The sequence below is a fragment of the Neltuma alba genome, unplaced genomic scaffold, assembly GCF_004799145.2.
Source record: "Neltuma alba isolate B1F8T4 unplaced genomic scaffold, ASM479914v2 tig00011975_pilon, whole genome shotgun sequence".
Classification (NCBI taxonomy): domain Eukaryota; kingdom Viridiplantae; phylum Streptophyta; class Magnoliopsida; order Fabales; family Fabaceae; genus Neltuma; species Neltuma alba.
This window is the reverse complement of record NW_021636550.1, coordinates 5306-20248: the sequence shown is the minus strand read 5'-3', so window position 1 is coordinate 20248 and position 14943 is coordinate 5306. Positions and strand designations below refer to the sequence as shown.

General features: G+C 36.8%; 1 pseudogene; it reads left to right on the top strand.

The window, feature by feature from the left end:
- Positions 1–54: 54 nt before the first annotated feature.
- Positions 55–14584, top strand: LOC114720358 (uncharacterized; annotated as a pseudogene).
- Positions 14585–14943: the final 359 nt, after the last annotated feature.

Below are 14943 nucleotides of genomic sequence, written 5' to 3'. Positions count from 1 at the left end.
TCCACTTCCTTACGTAATACTTGTCTCAATTGCTGATCAAAATGGGTCTTTGAAATGGAGCTTCGAGGTTGGCAATCGATGACAAATCTTCTTTATGTGCTCTCCATTGCCCAGTTTTTATCTCTGCTCTCTCACACTTCAAGTGCTGCTGACCACCTGACCCAATCTCAGTCAATATCCGGAGGCAAGACCCTAGTTTCTGGAGATGGAAGTTTTGAATTGGGCTTCTTCAGTCTAGGTGGTTCAGAAAAGCTCTACTTGGGAGGATGGTACAAGAAAATCCCCGTCAAAACTACTGTGTGGGTTGCCAATCGGGAAAATCCAGTCAAAGACAAGTCTGGCGTGTTGAAATTAGACAGACAGGGGAACCTCGTGCTTCTCAGCCAAAACAAGACCGTTGTTTGGTCAGCAAATCCCGCGAGAAAGGTCCTGAACCCAATTGTTCAGCTTCTTGGTTCGGGAAATCTAGTATTGAGAGATGAGAAAGACGAGAATCCAGAAAATTACTTGTGGCAGAGCTTTGATTACCCTTCTGATACATTGTTGCCTGGAATGAAGTTAGGGTGGGATCTAAAAACTGGGCTGAACCGGACTCTAACTTCTTGGAAGAGTTGGGACGACCCTTCTTCCGGAGACTTTACCTGGGGACTTGTATTTAATGGTTACCCCGAAGTGGTGATGTGGAAGGGTTCGTCAGAGTACTACAGAAGTGGACCCTGGAATGGCCATAGGTTCGATGGTGCCCCAGCATTAAGGAACAATCCTCTTTTCGGCTTCGATTTTTTCTCCACTGAGGATCAGTTGTATTATACCTTTTACCTCAAGAATAAGTCAATGATTTCAAGAATAGTCCTCAACCAAACCGTTTATTCTCGGCAGCGCTTCATATGGATCGAAGAGGCTCAAAGTTGGAGGCTTTCTGCATCTGTTCCAAGAGACAACTGTGATGACTATAATCTTTGTGGCCCTTATGGAAATTGTGTCACGGGTGAGTCTCCAGTGTGCCAGTGTTTAAGTGGGTTTAAGCCCAAATCACCACAGAGCTGGGATATGATGGACTGGACTCAAGGGTGCGTACGCAGTCAACCATTAAGCTGCGAGGACAAGAATAAAACAGGATTCAATAAATTTAGCGGGCTGAAGTATCCTGATTCTATGCATTCTTGGGTCAATAGGAGTATGAATCTTCAAGAATGTATGGAGATGTGCTTGGGAAACTGTTCTTGTACAGCTTATGCAAACTCAGATATCAGAGGAGGAGGTAGTGGATGTATTTTGTGGTTTGGTGACCTCATGGATATCAGAAAGATTCCTGGTGACAGTCGAGATCTATATATTCGGATGAAAACTTCTGAGATAGGTAAGCTCCTGATCTTTCTTTAGACTTTGGCTTTTGATATTGTAACAAGTCACGAGGGAGCAATACTTGATGATTTTTATATACGTACTATAGCCACAATTTAATGCTTTATTTTTATTTTTTTTTTCCTTGATCAACTCAATATTTCTTTGACAAATGATGAAGCTGTGAAAGACGGACATAAGATGAAGGTGGCTGCGATTATCATCGTTGTTGCTTCAGTTGTTGTGATAATTTTGATTTTGTTCTACATTGGCAAGACCATGAAACTGTTCACAGGATTATATTCAGAAGATCTCAAATTTTACAGTGAAAAATGGCGTGGACAAGAGGAGGCTTGCAGGAATTGTGATCGGCTGCGCTGTATTAATCATGAGCATAGTAATACTCGGATTAATAATTAGGAAGAAGCTCATGCATCCAGGTGATGAATTCATGACCACTAGAGTGCGTGTTTCTTTTCCTTTTCAGGAAATGATGACTAGATTTGAAATCTCTATGATCTCAAGTTTTTAGCGGGAAAACTTATATGCAACTTTTTTATGACATGATTACTATTTCATTTTCAATTAAAATAAGGCAAGTACATATAAGTTTAATAACATGACATGTGAATGGGTTTTGTGATTGTGGTTAAGTCTGAGGTCTTTTACCACTTAGAATCATTGATTGAATGTTTGAAAAAATGTTTAAATATTTTATAATTTTATTGAACATCTTGATGGCAAATATACAGAGAAGAGAACCTAAGTCTAAACATTTTAACACACACACGCACATTCTGCCTTTAGATTTGGTAGTTCTTATTTGTCAATAATCAATTATATAAAGAACTCACCCTCCGGCCACCATTTCAGGGAAAGCAATTTATTGGAGGGACCAGAATGACAAAGAAGACTTTGATTTGCCAATATTTGAATTTTCAACCATTTCTAATGCCACAGATCAATTTTCGGAGAGGAATAAATTGGGACAAGGTGGTTTTGGACCGGTGTACAAGGTGACAAATCTATAGTTGACCAAGGTATTCCTTTCCTAAACCACCAACCTTTAACTTCCACAAACTGTTGCACAGGGTGCACTAGCAGATGGACAAGAGATTGCAGTAAAGAGGCTCTCCAAAACATCAGGACAAGGAATGGATGAGTTTAAAAACGAAGTTTTATTGATTGCAAAACTCCAACACCGCAATCTTGTAAAGCTTCTTGGTTGTTCTATTCAACAGGGAGAAAGTTGTTGATTTATGAATTCATGCTAATGGAAGCTTAGACTACTTTATTTTTAGTATGAACTCTATACACTCTGTGGCTTTTATATCACTAATTTTAATCAATTTTATTTAGTAGTTTCCATGCTAACTTGAAAGGTGAAATATGTCAGATTCAACAAAAACTAAACTACTAGATTGGGGTAAACGATTCCATATTATTGATGGGATTGCTCGAGGCATTCTCTATCTTCATCAAGATTCAAGATTGCGAATAATTCATAGAGATCTCAAAACCAGCAACATTCTTCTTGATATTAATATGAATCCAAAAATATCAGACTTTGGATTAGCCAGAATTTTTGGAGGAGATCAAGCCGAGGCCAACACAAATAGAGTGATGGGAACATAGTATGTATTTAATTAATTTGTTTTTTTTTCTTGGTGCAAACCCTTTTGACTTCTCTTTTCTTTATTATATTACAGTGGTTATATGCCTCCAGAATATGCAGTGCATGGATCTTTTTCTGACAAATCTGATGTCTTTAGTTTTGGAGTAATGGTATTAGAGATAATAAGTGGAAAGAAGAATAGGGGATTTTGCGATCCACATTACCGTCTTAACCTTCTGGGACATGTAGGTTTCATGAGTAAGTTTCTTAATTGCAACTAATTATGAGAATTATACGACTCATTTGTTTGTGACTATTGTTTTCCTTTTCAGGCATGGAAACTATGGATTGAAAAAAGACCATGGACCTAATGGATGAACAACTGCAAGATTCAGTTATTTCATCCGAGCTGTTAAGATGTATTCAGGTGGGTCTATTATGTGTGCAGCAAAGACCGGAGGATAGACCCAACATGTCCACTGTGATTTTAATGTTGAATGGTGAAAAGTCACTTCCTAATCCAGGAGACCTGGGTTCTACATTGGAAGTGATAATCAACCCTTAGCAGATTCTACTATCAGAAGCAGCGGAGAGTGTTCAATTAACGAAGCTTCCAACTCAACATTAGAGCCAAGATAGAATGCCGAAACAAGCTTGAACCTTCCTATGTCTCAATTTCCATGTAATGTCTTAAAATAAATTTAATTTCCATAACCTGATGAAAATGAAGATGTCGATGATATTAGGGGCTCACAGCAAGTCCATCAAATTGGTGTTTATATAATGTCAGTGTCCAATTAATGTGATAACATATAATGCATCATTTCGTGTGTTTATAAGCTCTCATTCTATCAAAAAAATTGATGATACATTCACAGCTGCATGAGTTCTAAACACGTCAAGACTGGTGAAATTACAAGAGCAAAAAACAGAGAGAAAGAGATCCTATAAATCTGATAACCAAATCTTAGTACAAAATGAATTTTGATTGCTGAATTCAACAAAATGAAAAATCTCTTGATTAAATTCATAGTATTAGGAAGTTCAGTGACTCTAATCAATTGTAATTTAGGAACCAACGTAAATAACTCGGACCCAAGTTAGAAATAGATGAAGAGGTGAAAGAAGTATACCTCAGGCTGGGCAATTTGAGCAATCAAGCCACTTATGGATCCCAGTGGCATCCATCAATCTTGTGGAAATAAATATGGATTGGGACGAGTGAATCAAACAGCAAACTACCCACTTGTTGTGGAGACGAAGGAGGTTAGGAAGCAAAGAGATAATTGCTAACAGAACAATCTGTCAGGGTCAATATAGAATAATGACAGGTTAATCAATTTTATTAAGGTATAATTATATGAGGTTCACATCACAGGTATAATTAATCGCGAGGGGCCATTTGTTGATGTTGAAGTACTGTTACTTCACATGCAGAGCCTAGCAATGCCGTTGATAACTGATCTAATTAAGAGCCTTGTTATATGTCACTGCTCACAGATTAATGCGTTAATTTCTTTATAATACCAGTGATGGCAAGCAGTACGTCATAGCAATATTGCAAGCTTAATGCAGCAAAATGTTTTTGTGAATACATCGTATTTAGCTTAATGCAGCAAAAAGAAGTTAACTTTTTTCTTTTTGGAACCAAGAAAGAAGTTAGGTAGAATCGTGGAAGGAGCTTAAGGGATGGATGGACATTAAAGATTCAAGGGGACTTTGTAACAAGCAGTAAAAGAGTGCTCAGATTGACAAAAGAATTGCAGAAAGGAATGAATGGGGAAAGTGATATGTTTAAATCACATACCATAATACGACGTAATCGGCTATAGATGGATGAACAGGCACAGTCACAATCAAAGGCAAAGAAGAGGTCATTATTGTGGATTTGGATCGATCTGGGTTGTTAAAACGTGGGAGGGACCAATAATCAGCTCAGATAAAATAATGGTGAGTGCGAAGTTTAACTACTTTTGCCACCACCCACACTTGCTTCCATTAACCCCCGACATTCCTAATCCCATCCATTAATCCATCTTAATTAGTTTCATTTTCAAATACTACCTATTAGTATCTAATATGTTTATATCATTATCCATAATTATTTTAGCTTATTAATCTTCTTTACAATGACATATAGCGCGAGTCCATTACGATTTCTTTTATTCTGGTTTTACCTCTTTATAATAATTTAATTATTTTAATTCAATGCAACCATATTATAAATTTACAATTTTTAAACCTCTTCTATTCCTCTTTTTTGGGAAAAAATAAAACACGTTATGCAGATTTTTTTTCCTTTATCGTCATTCATATAAATCATCTGATAAAAATTTAGGGAAAATGACAAAAAAATGACTGTTGAAATTGGAAATGACAAAATGGGCATACAAATAACTGAAATGACCAAATGGGTATGAGGTATCAATCTGGAATTTTGTCAATTCGGTAGAAAGACTAAAATGCCCTGAACCTCTCTGAAGTATATGAACTGGAAAAAAAAAACAATATATACCAGAAGAGAGAGAGAGCTGCGAAAACGAAGTTAGAGCAAGGGTTGAAATCTGAAAAGAGGGAAAATGTAAGCAATTTTTCCGTTAAAACGCTAGTATCACCCGATTTCTTGATTTGCTTTTTGCTGCAATCTCGAATGGGGATGGGTCTGTGAGTGTAGAGGGGTTGGATGAAGAATTTGACCAAGATGAGAGAGTGACGCGTCGGAAATGGAAAAATGGTGACAAACAGTAAGCATGAGGTGGCCAGTGTTGTTAAACTCATTAGTGAAGTTGTAAAATCCTATATTTAAGTTGTTAATGGAGTAAGTATATGTGTGTGTGTTTTTTGGGTGTTTCGAAAGATAAATGAAATTGATTATTGGGGAACTAAAATATTGATTTATGCTTCTTTGTTGCAGGTTAGCAGGCTTTGATGACATCTAACATTGGGTTTAACATTGAGGAGTAATTTTTTTAGTGTAAATAGAATTTTTGAACCCTTAATTTTTTTGGGAGAATAGCTGATAGAGAGGTTATCCTTTTTGTAAATGATGTTAACTGGGTAGGATATATTTGTAATCTGAATGACAAGGAAACATTAGGTGGTGGTTTAATCTTAATGTTAACTTGTCATTTGAATACAAGTTATGTAACTTCTGTCATAGGCGTACTGGTTTTTGATAAATATCATCACTTCAGTAGTCAATTCCATTATACATGTAGTAAAGTCTGAATGTTAATATAAACATATTATGATGTTCTTTAGGTGTACTTGTATGCTATTTTGTCAACACATTTTACCATTTGCTTAACTCCTCCAAGGGAGATGGTGGAAGTTTCCAATGGGCATGACCGGAGTGGTTAATTTGATTACAAATGCTGTTATTCACATTACAAATGTTGTTATTATCATTATCGGGGGGTAGTAAAATTGGCTGAAAATAGATGTTATTTGGATTTGAAAGAAATGAGTTAACAAATGACAATAGTGAGATAGTAACTCTTATTACAAAAGTTGTAATTCACATTACAAATATTATCATTATCAGGGTAGTAAAATTGGCTCCAAATACATGTTAAATTCATTTTCACATTAATTAGTTGCAAATGGCAATAGCGAAATTGTAACTCTCATTACGAAAGTTGTAATTCACATTACAAATGTTGTCATTATCATTATCGGGAGTATGAAATTAGCTCCAAATATATATTATTTGGGTTTGAAATAAACGAGTTGCAAATGACAATAGCGAGATGATAACTCTTATTACAAAAATTGTAATTCATATTACAAATGTTGTCATTATCATTATCGGAGTAGTGAAATTGACTCCAAATATATGTTACTTTGGTTTAAAATAGTTGTAAATGACAATACGGAAGTGGTCATTTTCATTACGAATGTTGTTAATCTCATTACGTGTGTAGTGAAATTTGGGTTCAAATATATGTAATTTGGGGTACAAATAATTGAGTTGCAAATACCATGACAGAAGTTACAACTTTCATTATGCATGCTGTAATTATCATTACTTGTTTAGTGAAATTATTCCAAAAAAGATTTAAATTAAGCCAACAAATATCATAACTTACAACCTACAACCATAAGTCAAGTATTTTGATAATATCTGGACACTACTTTCACAAATACTATATGTTTAATTTATGTAATCTTTACTACTATCACAGATGCTGTCTTTTGGTCAGTGTGGTGGCTTCATTTGATGAAAATAAGCTCAATGCTTTGTCATGTCTTGAATTAAGGTCATGATTCACTAGCCACCACACGAATGCATAATTCAGTAACTTGAAACTGATTTTTCAGCTCCTACTTTGAGCTCACCATTATATCAGCTTCATTAAACAGTCTTGAATCCCGCAACCATTATATCAGCTTTCAGAACATGCTAATATATAATTCAGATTCATTAAACAATCTTTGAACACCATTATATCAGCTTTTAAATTTCCAAAACTTGAATCCCGCAACCTCAAGCATTAATAGCCCCAGCAGTAATGAACACACACACATGCTTGTAAGATGACATGCCATAGCCACTCACTGCCCTGATAATGATAACAACAACATTTGTAATGTGAATAACAGCATTTGTAATCAAATTAACCACTCCGATCATGCCCATTGGCAACTTCCACCATCTCCCTTGGAGGAATTAAGCAAATGGTAAAATGTGTTGACAAAATAGCATACAAGTACACCTAAAGAACATCATAATATGTTTATATTAACATTCAGACTTTACTACATGTATAATGGAATTGACTACTGAAGTGATGATATTTATCAAAAACCAGTACGCCTATGACAGAAGTTACATAACTTGTATTCAAATGACAAGTTAACATTAAGATTAAACTACCACCTAATGTTTTCTTGTCATTCAGATTACAAATATATCCTACCCAGTTAACATCATTTACAAAAAGGATAACCTCTCTATCAGCTATTCTCCCAAAAAAATTAAGGGTTCAAAAGTTATTCTATTTACACTAAAAAAATTACTCCTCAATGTTAAACCCAATGTTAGATGTCATCAAAGCCTGCTAACCTGCAACAAAGAAGCATAAATCAATATTTTAGTTCCTCAATAATCAATTTCATTTATCTTTCGAAACACCCAAAAAACACACACACATCCACTTATTCCATTAACAACTTAAATATAGGATTTTACAACTTCACTAATGAGTTTAACAACACTGGCCACCTCATGCTTACTGTTTGTCACCATTTTTCCATTTCCGACGCGTCACTCTCTCATCCTGGTCAAATTCTTCATTCAACCCCTCTACACTCACAGACCCATTCCCATTCGAGATTGCAGCAAAAAGCAAGTCAAGAAATCGGGTGATACTAGAGTTTTAACGGAAAAATTGCTTACCTTTTCCCTCTTTCCAGATTTCAACCCTTGCTCTAACTTCGTTTTCGCAGCTCTCTCTCTCTCTCTTCTGGTATATTATTGTTTTCTTCCAGTTCATATACTTCAGAGAGGTTCAGGGCATTTTAGTCTTTCTACCGAATTGACAAAATTCCAGATTGATACCCCATACCCATTTGGTCATTTCAGTTATTTGTATGCCCATTTTGTCATTTCCAATTTCAATAGTCATTTTTTTGTCATTTTCCCAAAATTTAAAATATATACATATATTTTGTATTTAATAAGGGCATGTACAATTGGACTAGCTGCTAGACATGTATCTTGGGTTAGGTTATTGATAGTTTAGGGGTGTGAACAACTGCATTAAATTCATGCTTGTATCAGGTCATTCCATTAATGAAATGTGATAAAGGTATTTTTTTCAACCAAAAAAAACAATCAATGACCATTAAAAATTAAGAACAATTTATTCTCATATTTCCCAAGTGATACAACATATTTGGGTTATTGAGGAGTAATTAATTAAAAAGTGCCTCATGATTTAAACGAAGGGAGAATAGAGAGGGCATTTATTTTTCATATTAATAATATTAATTAGAGATAAAAATGAAATTTATATTTAATGGCATAACTAATTTTTTAATTCAGGTAAAATAATAAAATGTTACTCATAATTTTGGATTAGAGTGAGTAAGTTTTATCCACAGTACATACCAGAAAAATTTTTACTCTCGCAGTTATTTAAACATCATCAAGAAAACTTTTGAGATGCCTATCGCAAGAAGCAGTAATTGAAATTTCTTTTTCTTTACCAGCACAGTAACTGAAATCTCTAAGAAAGAAACATTGCATAAAAGAATTTATAGACAAAAAGTGTTCTAAAATCACAAGAAGCGGTTATATTCACCGCGTCAGTTGTCATTAACTTTTGCGGGCCAACTGTCTATTGTCAAGTTGACAACTTAACCAAAAGAGAGAACTTTCGCCGAGTTTATCTTTTTCCCGGTAGTGTGAAGTGAAACTTCCGATTGTCCAACTTGCACAATTGCTCATGGACGCTTTTATCCTTCAAGACCTTCTGCGAAAGCCATGGGCAAATTCTGGACTCCCAAAAAAAGACGGGGAATTCACGTCTCCTGACCTGTAACTTAGTTGTCTCCCGCGGTTTTGTTCTTGGAAATCCCGATCCTTTTTCTCTTTTCCCCTTTTATATATATCCTTCCTTTCTCTTCCTCATGTATCTCCCGTCTCTCTCCATCTCTCTGCTTCTAAGCGTCTCCCTCTTTTTTTCAACTATGGCATCTCGAAACCCAGAAGTTAATTTCCAGGATTACTTGCCTATTATGGCCAACAAGCTGGGTGGAGATGGCTTGATAGACGAACTGTGTAATGGGTTTGATCTATTAGTGGATTCTGATAAAGGGGTCATCACTTTCGACAGCCTCAAGAGGAATTCCGCTTTGCTGGGGCTACAGGATTTTGCCGATGAGGATCTTCGCTCGATGTTGAGAGAAGGTGATTTTGACGGCGATGGCGCCCTGAATCAGTTAGAATTCTGCGTTTTGATGTTCAGATTGAGTCCTGAGCTTATGGAGGGATCAAAATTGTGGTTACAGGAAGTCCTTCAACAGGAACTCAAAGATTATGTCTGATTTTGGGATCTTTCTTCCATTTTAATTTGTCTATTGAAGGCAATTGCCTCGTTTAGTTGTAACCAAAAAGAAAGAAATGAAATGGAACAAATTATTCATTTGATTTTTCCTTGATATCCTTCGCTATTATGCCAGTGTACCACCCAAACACATTTGTTTTCTTTGACCATTTGGAGGATTGGCATTTGTTTGTGCTTGTTGTTCAAACATTACACACTTCTTTAGTTCTATTATATCTGAGTCTTCTTGGCGTCATTATTGGGCTTCACGGTTCATTACTTCATTAGGTACGCGTCGCTGTTAGTAGAGGAAAACAGAGGATTTGGTGGACTTTGGTAGCACATTCATTCTCTTTATTGACTTTGATCTCTTCCGCCTGTGACTTATGGACCTACCTCTATCATAAAGATATTTATGGAAGTATCATTTTAAGGAAGCAGTAGTATTACAAAATATAATTTTCAAAGGCGTGTTTCTGCGGATAAGGTTGCCCCTGTTCCCATTCATGCTTGACTTCACCTAAAAGCTAAAACAAGGACGCAGGGCGAGTGTGAACATCGTGACTTATACAGGAATATCCTTTTATTTCCATTTTTATAATAGCTGAGACCGGGTTTCTTTGTCATGTTGCCCTTTTTTTTTTTTTTTTTTTTGACCTGGAACTTTGTTATGTTGCTGGGAACTTGGAAGTTGGCATACATTTGAGTCTAACAAGGTTTCTTTTCCTATTACATGTGGACCAATAATATATAAGACTTTGCAAACGGTTCACAAGAAATCTGTTTTTCCAGCAGACGGCGATATATTATGAAGGTTGCGTGATGTTTTTGGTCTACACTGCAACTTCTTTTTTCCTCTTTAAGCGAAATCTTTGGGGAAAAAACAAAAGTGGTGTACAGTCCACTTCCTTGCGTAATACTTGTTTCAATTGCTGATCAAAATGGGTCTTTGAAATGGAGCTTCGAGATTGGCACTCGATGACAAATCTTCTTTATGTGCTCTCCATTGCCCAGTTTTTATCTCTGCTCTCTCACACTTCAAGTGCTGCTGACCACCTGACCCAATCTCAGTCAATATCCGGAGGTAAGACCCTAGTTTCTGGAGATGGAAGTTTTGAATTGGGCTTCTTCAGTCTAGGTGGTTCAGAAAAGCTCTACTTGGGAGTATGGTACAAGAACATCCCCGTCAAAACTATTGTGTGGGTTGCCAATCGGGAAAATCCAGTCAAAGACAAGTCTGGCGTGTTGAAATTAGACAGACAGGGGAACCTCGTGCTTCTCAGCCAAAACAAGACCGTTGTTTGGTCAGCAAATCCCGCGAGAAAGGTCCTGAACCCAATTGTTCAGCTTCTTGGTTCGGGAAATCTAGTATTAAGAGATGAGAAAGACGAAAATCCAGAAAATTACTTGTGGCAGAGCTTTGATTACCCTTCTGATACATTGTTGCCTGGAATGAAGTTAGGGTGGGATCTAAAAACTGGGCTGAACCGGACTCTAACTTCTTGGAAGAGTTGGGACGACCCTTCTTCCGGAGACTTTACGTGGGGACTTGTATTTAATGGTTACCCCGAAGTGGTGATGTGGAAGGGTTCGGCAGAGTACTACAGAAGTGGACCCTGGAATGGCCTCAGGTTCGATGGTGCCCCAGAATTAAGGAACAATCCTCTTTTTGGGTTCGATTTTGTGTCCACTGAGGATCAGTTGTATTATACCTACTACCTCAAGAATAAGTCAATGATTTCAAGAATGGTCCTGAACCAAACCGTTTATTCTCGGCAGCGCTTCATATGGATCGAAGAGGCTCAAAGTTGGAGGCTTTATGCATCTGTTCCAAGAGACAACTGTGATGACTATAATCTTTGTGGTCCTTATGGAAATTGCATCATGGGTGAGTCTCCAGTGTGCCAGTGTTTAAGTGGGTTTAATCCCAAATCACCACAGAGCTGGGATATGATGGACTGGACTCAAGGGTGCGTACGCAGTCAACCATTAAGCTGCGAGGACAAGAATAAAGTAGGATTCAAGAAATTTAGCGGGCTGAAATATCCTGATTCTATGCATTCTTGGGTCAATAGGAGTATGAACCTTCAAGAATGTATGGAGAAGTGCTTGGGAAACTGTTCTTGCACAGCTTATGCAAACTCAGATATCAGAGGAGGAGGTAGTGGATGTATCTTGTGGTTTGGTGACCTCATGGATATCAGACAGATTCCTGGTGATAGTCGAGATCTATATATTCGGATGAAAACTTCTGAGATAGGTAAGCCCCTGATCTCTCTTTTACACTTTGGCTTTTGATATTGTAACGAGTCATGAGGTAGCAATACTTGATGATTTCATATACTCGCTTTTGTCACAATTTAATGCTCTCTGTTTTTTTCCCCCTCCCCTGACCAACTCAATATTTCTTTGACAAATGATGAAGCTGTGAAAGACGGACATAAGATGAAGGTGGCTGCGATTATCATCATTGTTGCCTCAGTTGTTGTGATAATTTTGATTTTGTTCTACATTGGCAAGACCATGAAATTGTTCACAGGTACTGTTTTTTGTTTCAATGAATCGCTATTACATATCGAACAAGATTAATCAATTCTAGTCGCAGCTTACTCTCTCTCTCTCTCTCTCTCTCGCGCGCGCGCGCGCGTCCGCGCGCGCGCGTAGGGAGGCACATGCAATATGTAATCCTAGATGCTAAAGTTGACTTGAGCGCTTATACTGAACATCCATCCTCGTATTTTCACTAAAATCTGTAATTTTGCTTACCTTTTTATCTTCCTGTGGTAACAAAGTGGGTCTGCAAATTATTAGTTAAATTGTTTCTATGATCAACATTATGCAAACCACGGCCTGAGAAAACATACGATCTTAATTCTTTCAAGACTGTAATCTTAAATGATTTTTTTTTCCATCTTAAATGATGTTTTTATTTTTACTTTAAGACATAACTTTGGCCCACATTACTGAACCTTTCTGTTTCTTCTGCCAATCTTTTATTTAAATTACTGGGATTTCAATCGGATGAGAAAACAAACACGATGTACTTTAGGCATTGTTAGACAACATATTTTGTCTAGTAGAGTCAACCTTCCACTTTTGTTGTTCACATTACAACAGAGGAAACAGAGGACAACCTGATGGCACAATATAATGATGAAGACGACCAAGAAGATTTGGAGCTTCCTTTCCTTGACCTCCCCACAATTGTCAAAGCAACTGATGACTTCGCAATCAGCAAGAAACTTGGACAAGGTGGATTCGGGGCTGTATACAGGGTAATCCTGAAGCATGCTAGTCTAATGAAGTATGATTCACCTTAGTATTTATGCCTATGCTTTATGTGTCTTAATTTTAGGGTATGCTTGTGGATGGAAAAGAAATTGCAGTGAAGAGGCTTTCACAAAGTTCTGGACAAGGGTTGAATGAATTCAAGAACGAAGTCATATTGATTTCCAAGCTACAACATCGAAATCTTGTTAAACTTCTTGGTTGTTGCATCCAAGGAGAAGAGAAAATGCTTGTCTATGAGTACATGCCCAACAAAAGCTTGGACTCTTTTATCTTTGGTTTGTTTCTCCCACTATATAGTAATAATTGATCTTGAATCCTAAGAAGTTTTCCATGTCTTTTCTCCTTCATATTCTGTTCCCCCTCTCTCTTACCTGAGTAGTTAAGCTGAAAATGAATTAATCATACTTATATCTTGCCAGATAATGTAAGATGTAAGGTTCTAGATTGGCCTAGGCGCTTCAACATTGTTTGTGGAGTTGCTCGAGGGCTTTTGTATCTTCATCAAGATTCAAGATTGAGGATCATACATAGAGATCTTAAAGCAAGTAATATTTTACTTGACAATGAGTTGAATCCAAAGATTTCAGACTTTGGTATGGCTAAAACTTTTGGAGGAGACCAAACTGAAGGAAATACTAACAGAGTGGTTGGAACATAGTAAGTAGTCATAATTCTATTAATTGTTAACATTTACTTCTAACTAAACACATCTTGACCATTTATTTCATAATTTTTTTTCAGTGGTTACATGGCACCTGAATATGCTATTCATGGACTGTTCTCAGTGAAATCAGATGTATTCAGTTTTGGTGTATTATTACTGGAGATAGTAAGTGGAAAAAAGAATAGAGAATTTATCCATTCAAACAAGAGTCTTAACCTTATTGGACAGGTAAGTTTAAAGTGTCAAAAGAATGAGACCTTTTCAGTGTTACCATTCTTGAAATCTTAAAAGTTTGACAAATATTTGCATGTTTATCAGGCATGGAGACTTTGGAAAGAAGGCAGATCTTCAGAGTTAATTGATTCACGCTTGGATGATATATTTGATCTTTCCGAAGCATTGCGTTGCATCCATATCAGCCTTTTATGTCTGCAACAACATCCTGAAGATAGGCCAAGCATGTCTAACGTGGTTGTTATGTTAAGCAGTGAGAGTGCCATACCCGAACCTACGGAACCTGCTTATATCATAGAGAAGAAATTTCCAGGAACAGACTCTTCTAGCAAGCATCAGTTTTCTTCAACTAATGAAATAAGTGTTACCATGTTAGAGCCTCGATAGGGAACTATTTATGTGACCTTTACTGCTTAACTGATCTATATAAGATGGCACGTTGCATGTTGCTCCTGTGCTTACTGATACGACATATGTGAATCATTTGGGGAGTGCTTTAGTACAACTGACTTTGGAAAGCCCTGAATGCCAAGCATTCCACTTTTGGCTTGTAAACTTTTTCTAATTTAAAGCAGAGGGGCATGTAATGAACACGATATTTATGAATCTGTGATGTGTTCCAGGTACCTCGTTGTCAATTAATGGCATAAAAGCAGGGTCCATTTCAGTAAATCTTTCACATTTGGTAGGGGGCAAGAATTCTAGCCAGAATGTAAATTTAGGTCTCACAAATTGTAGCTATCTGT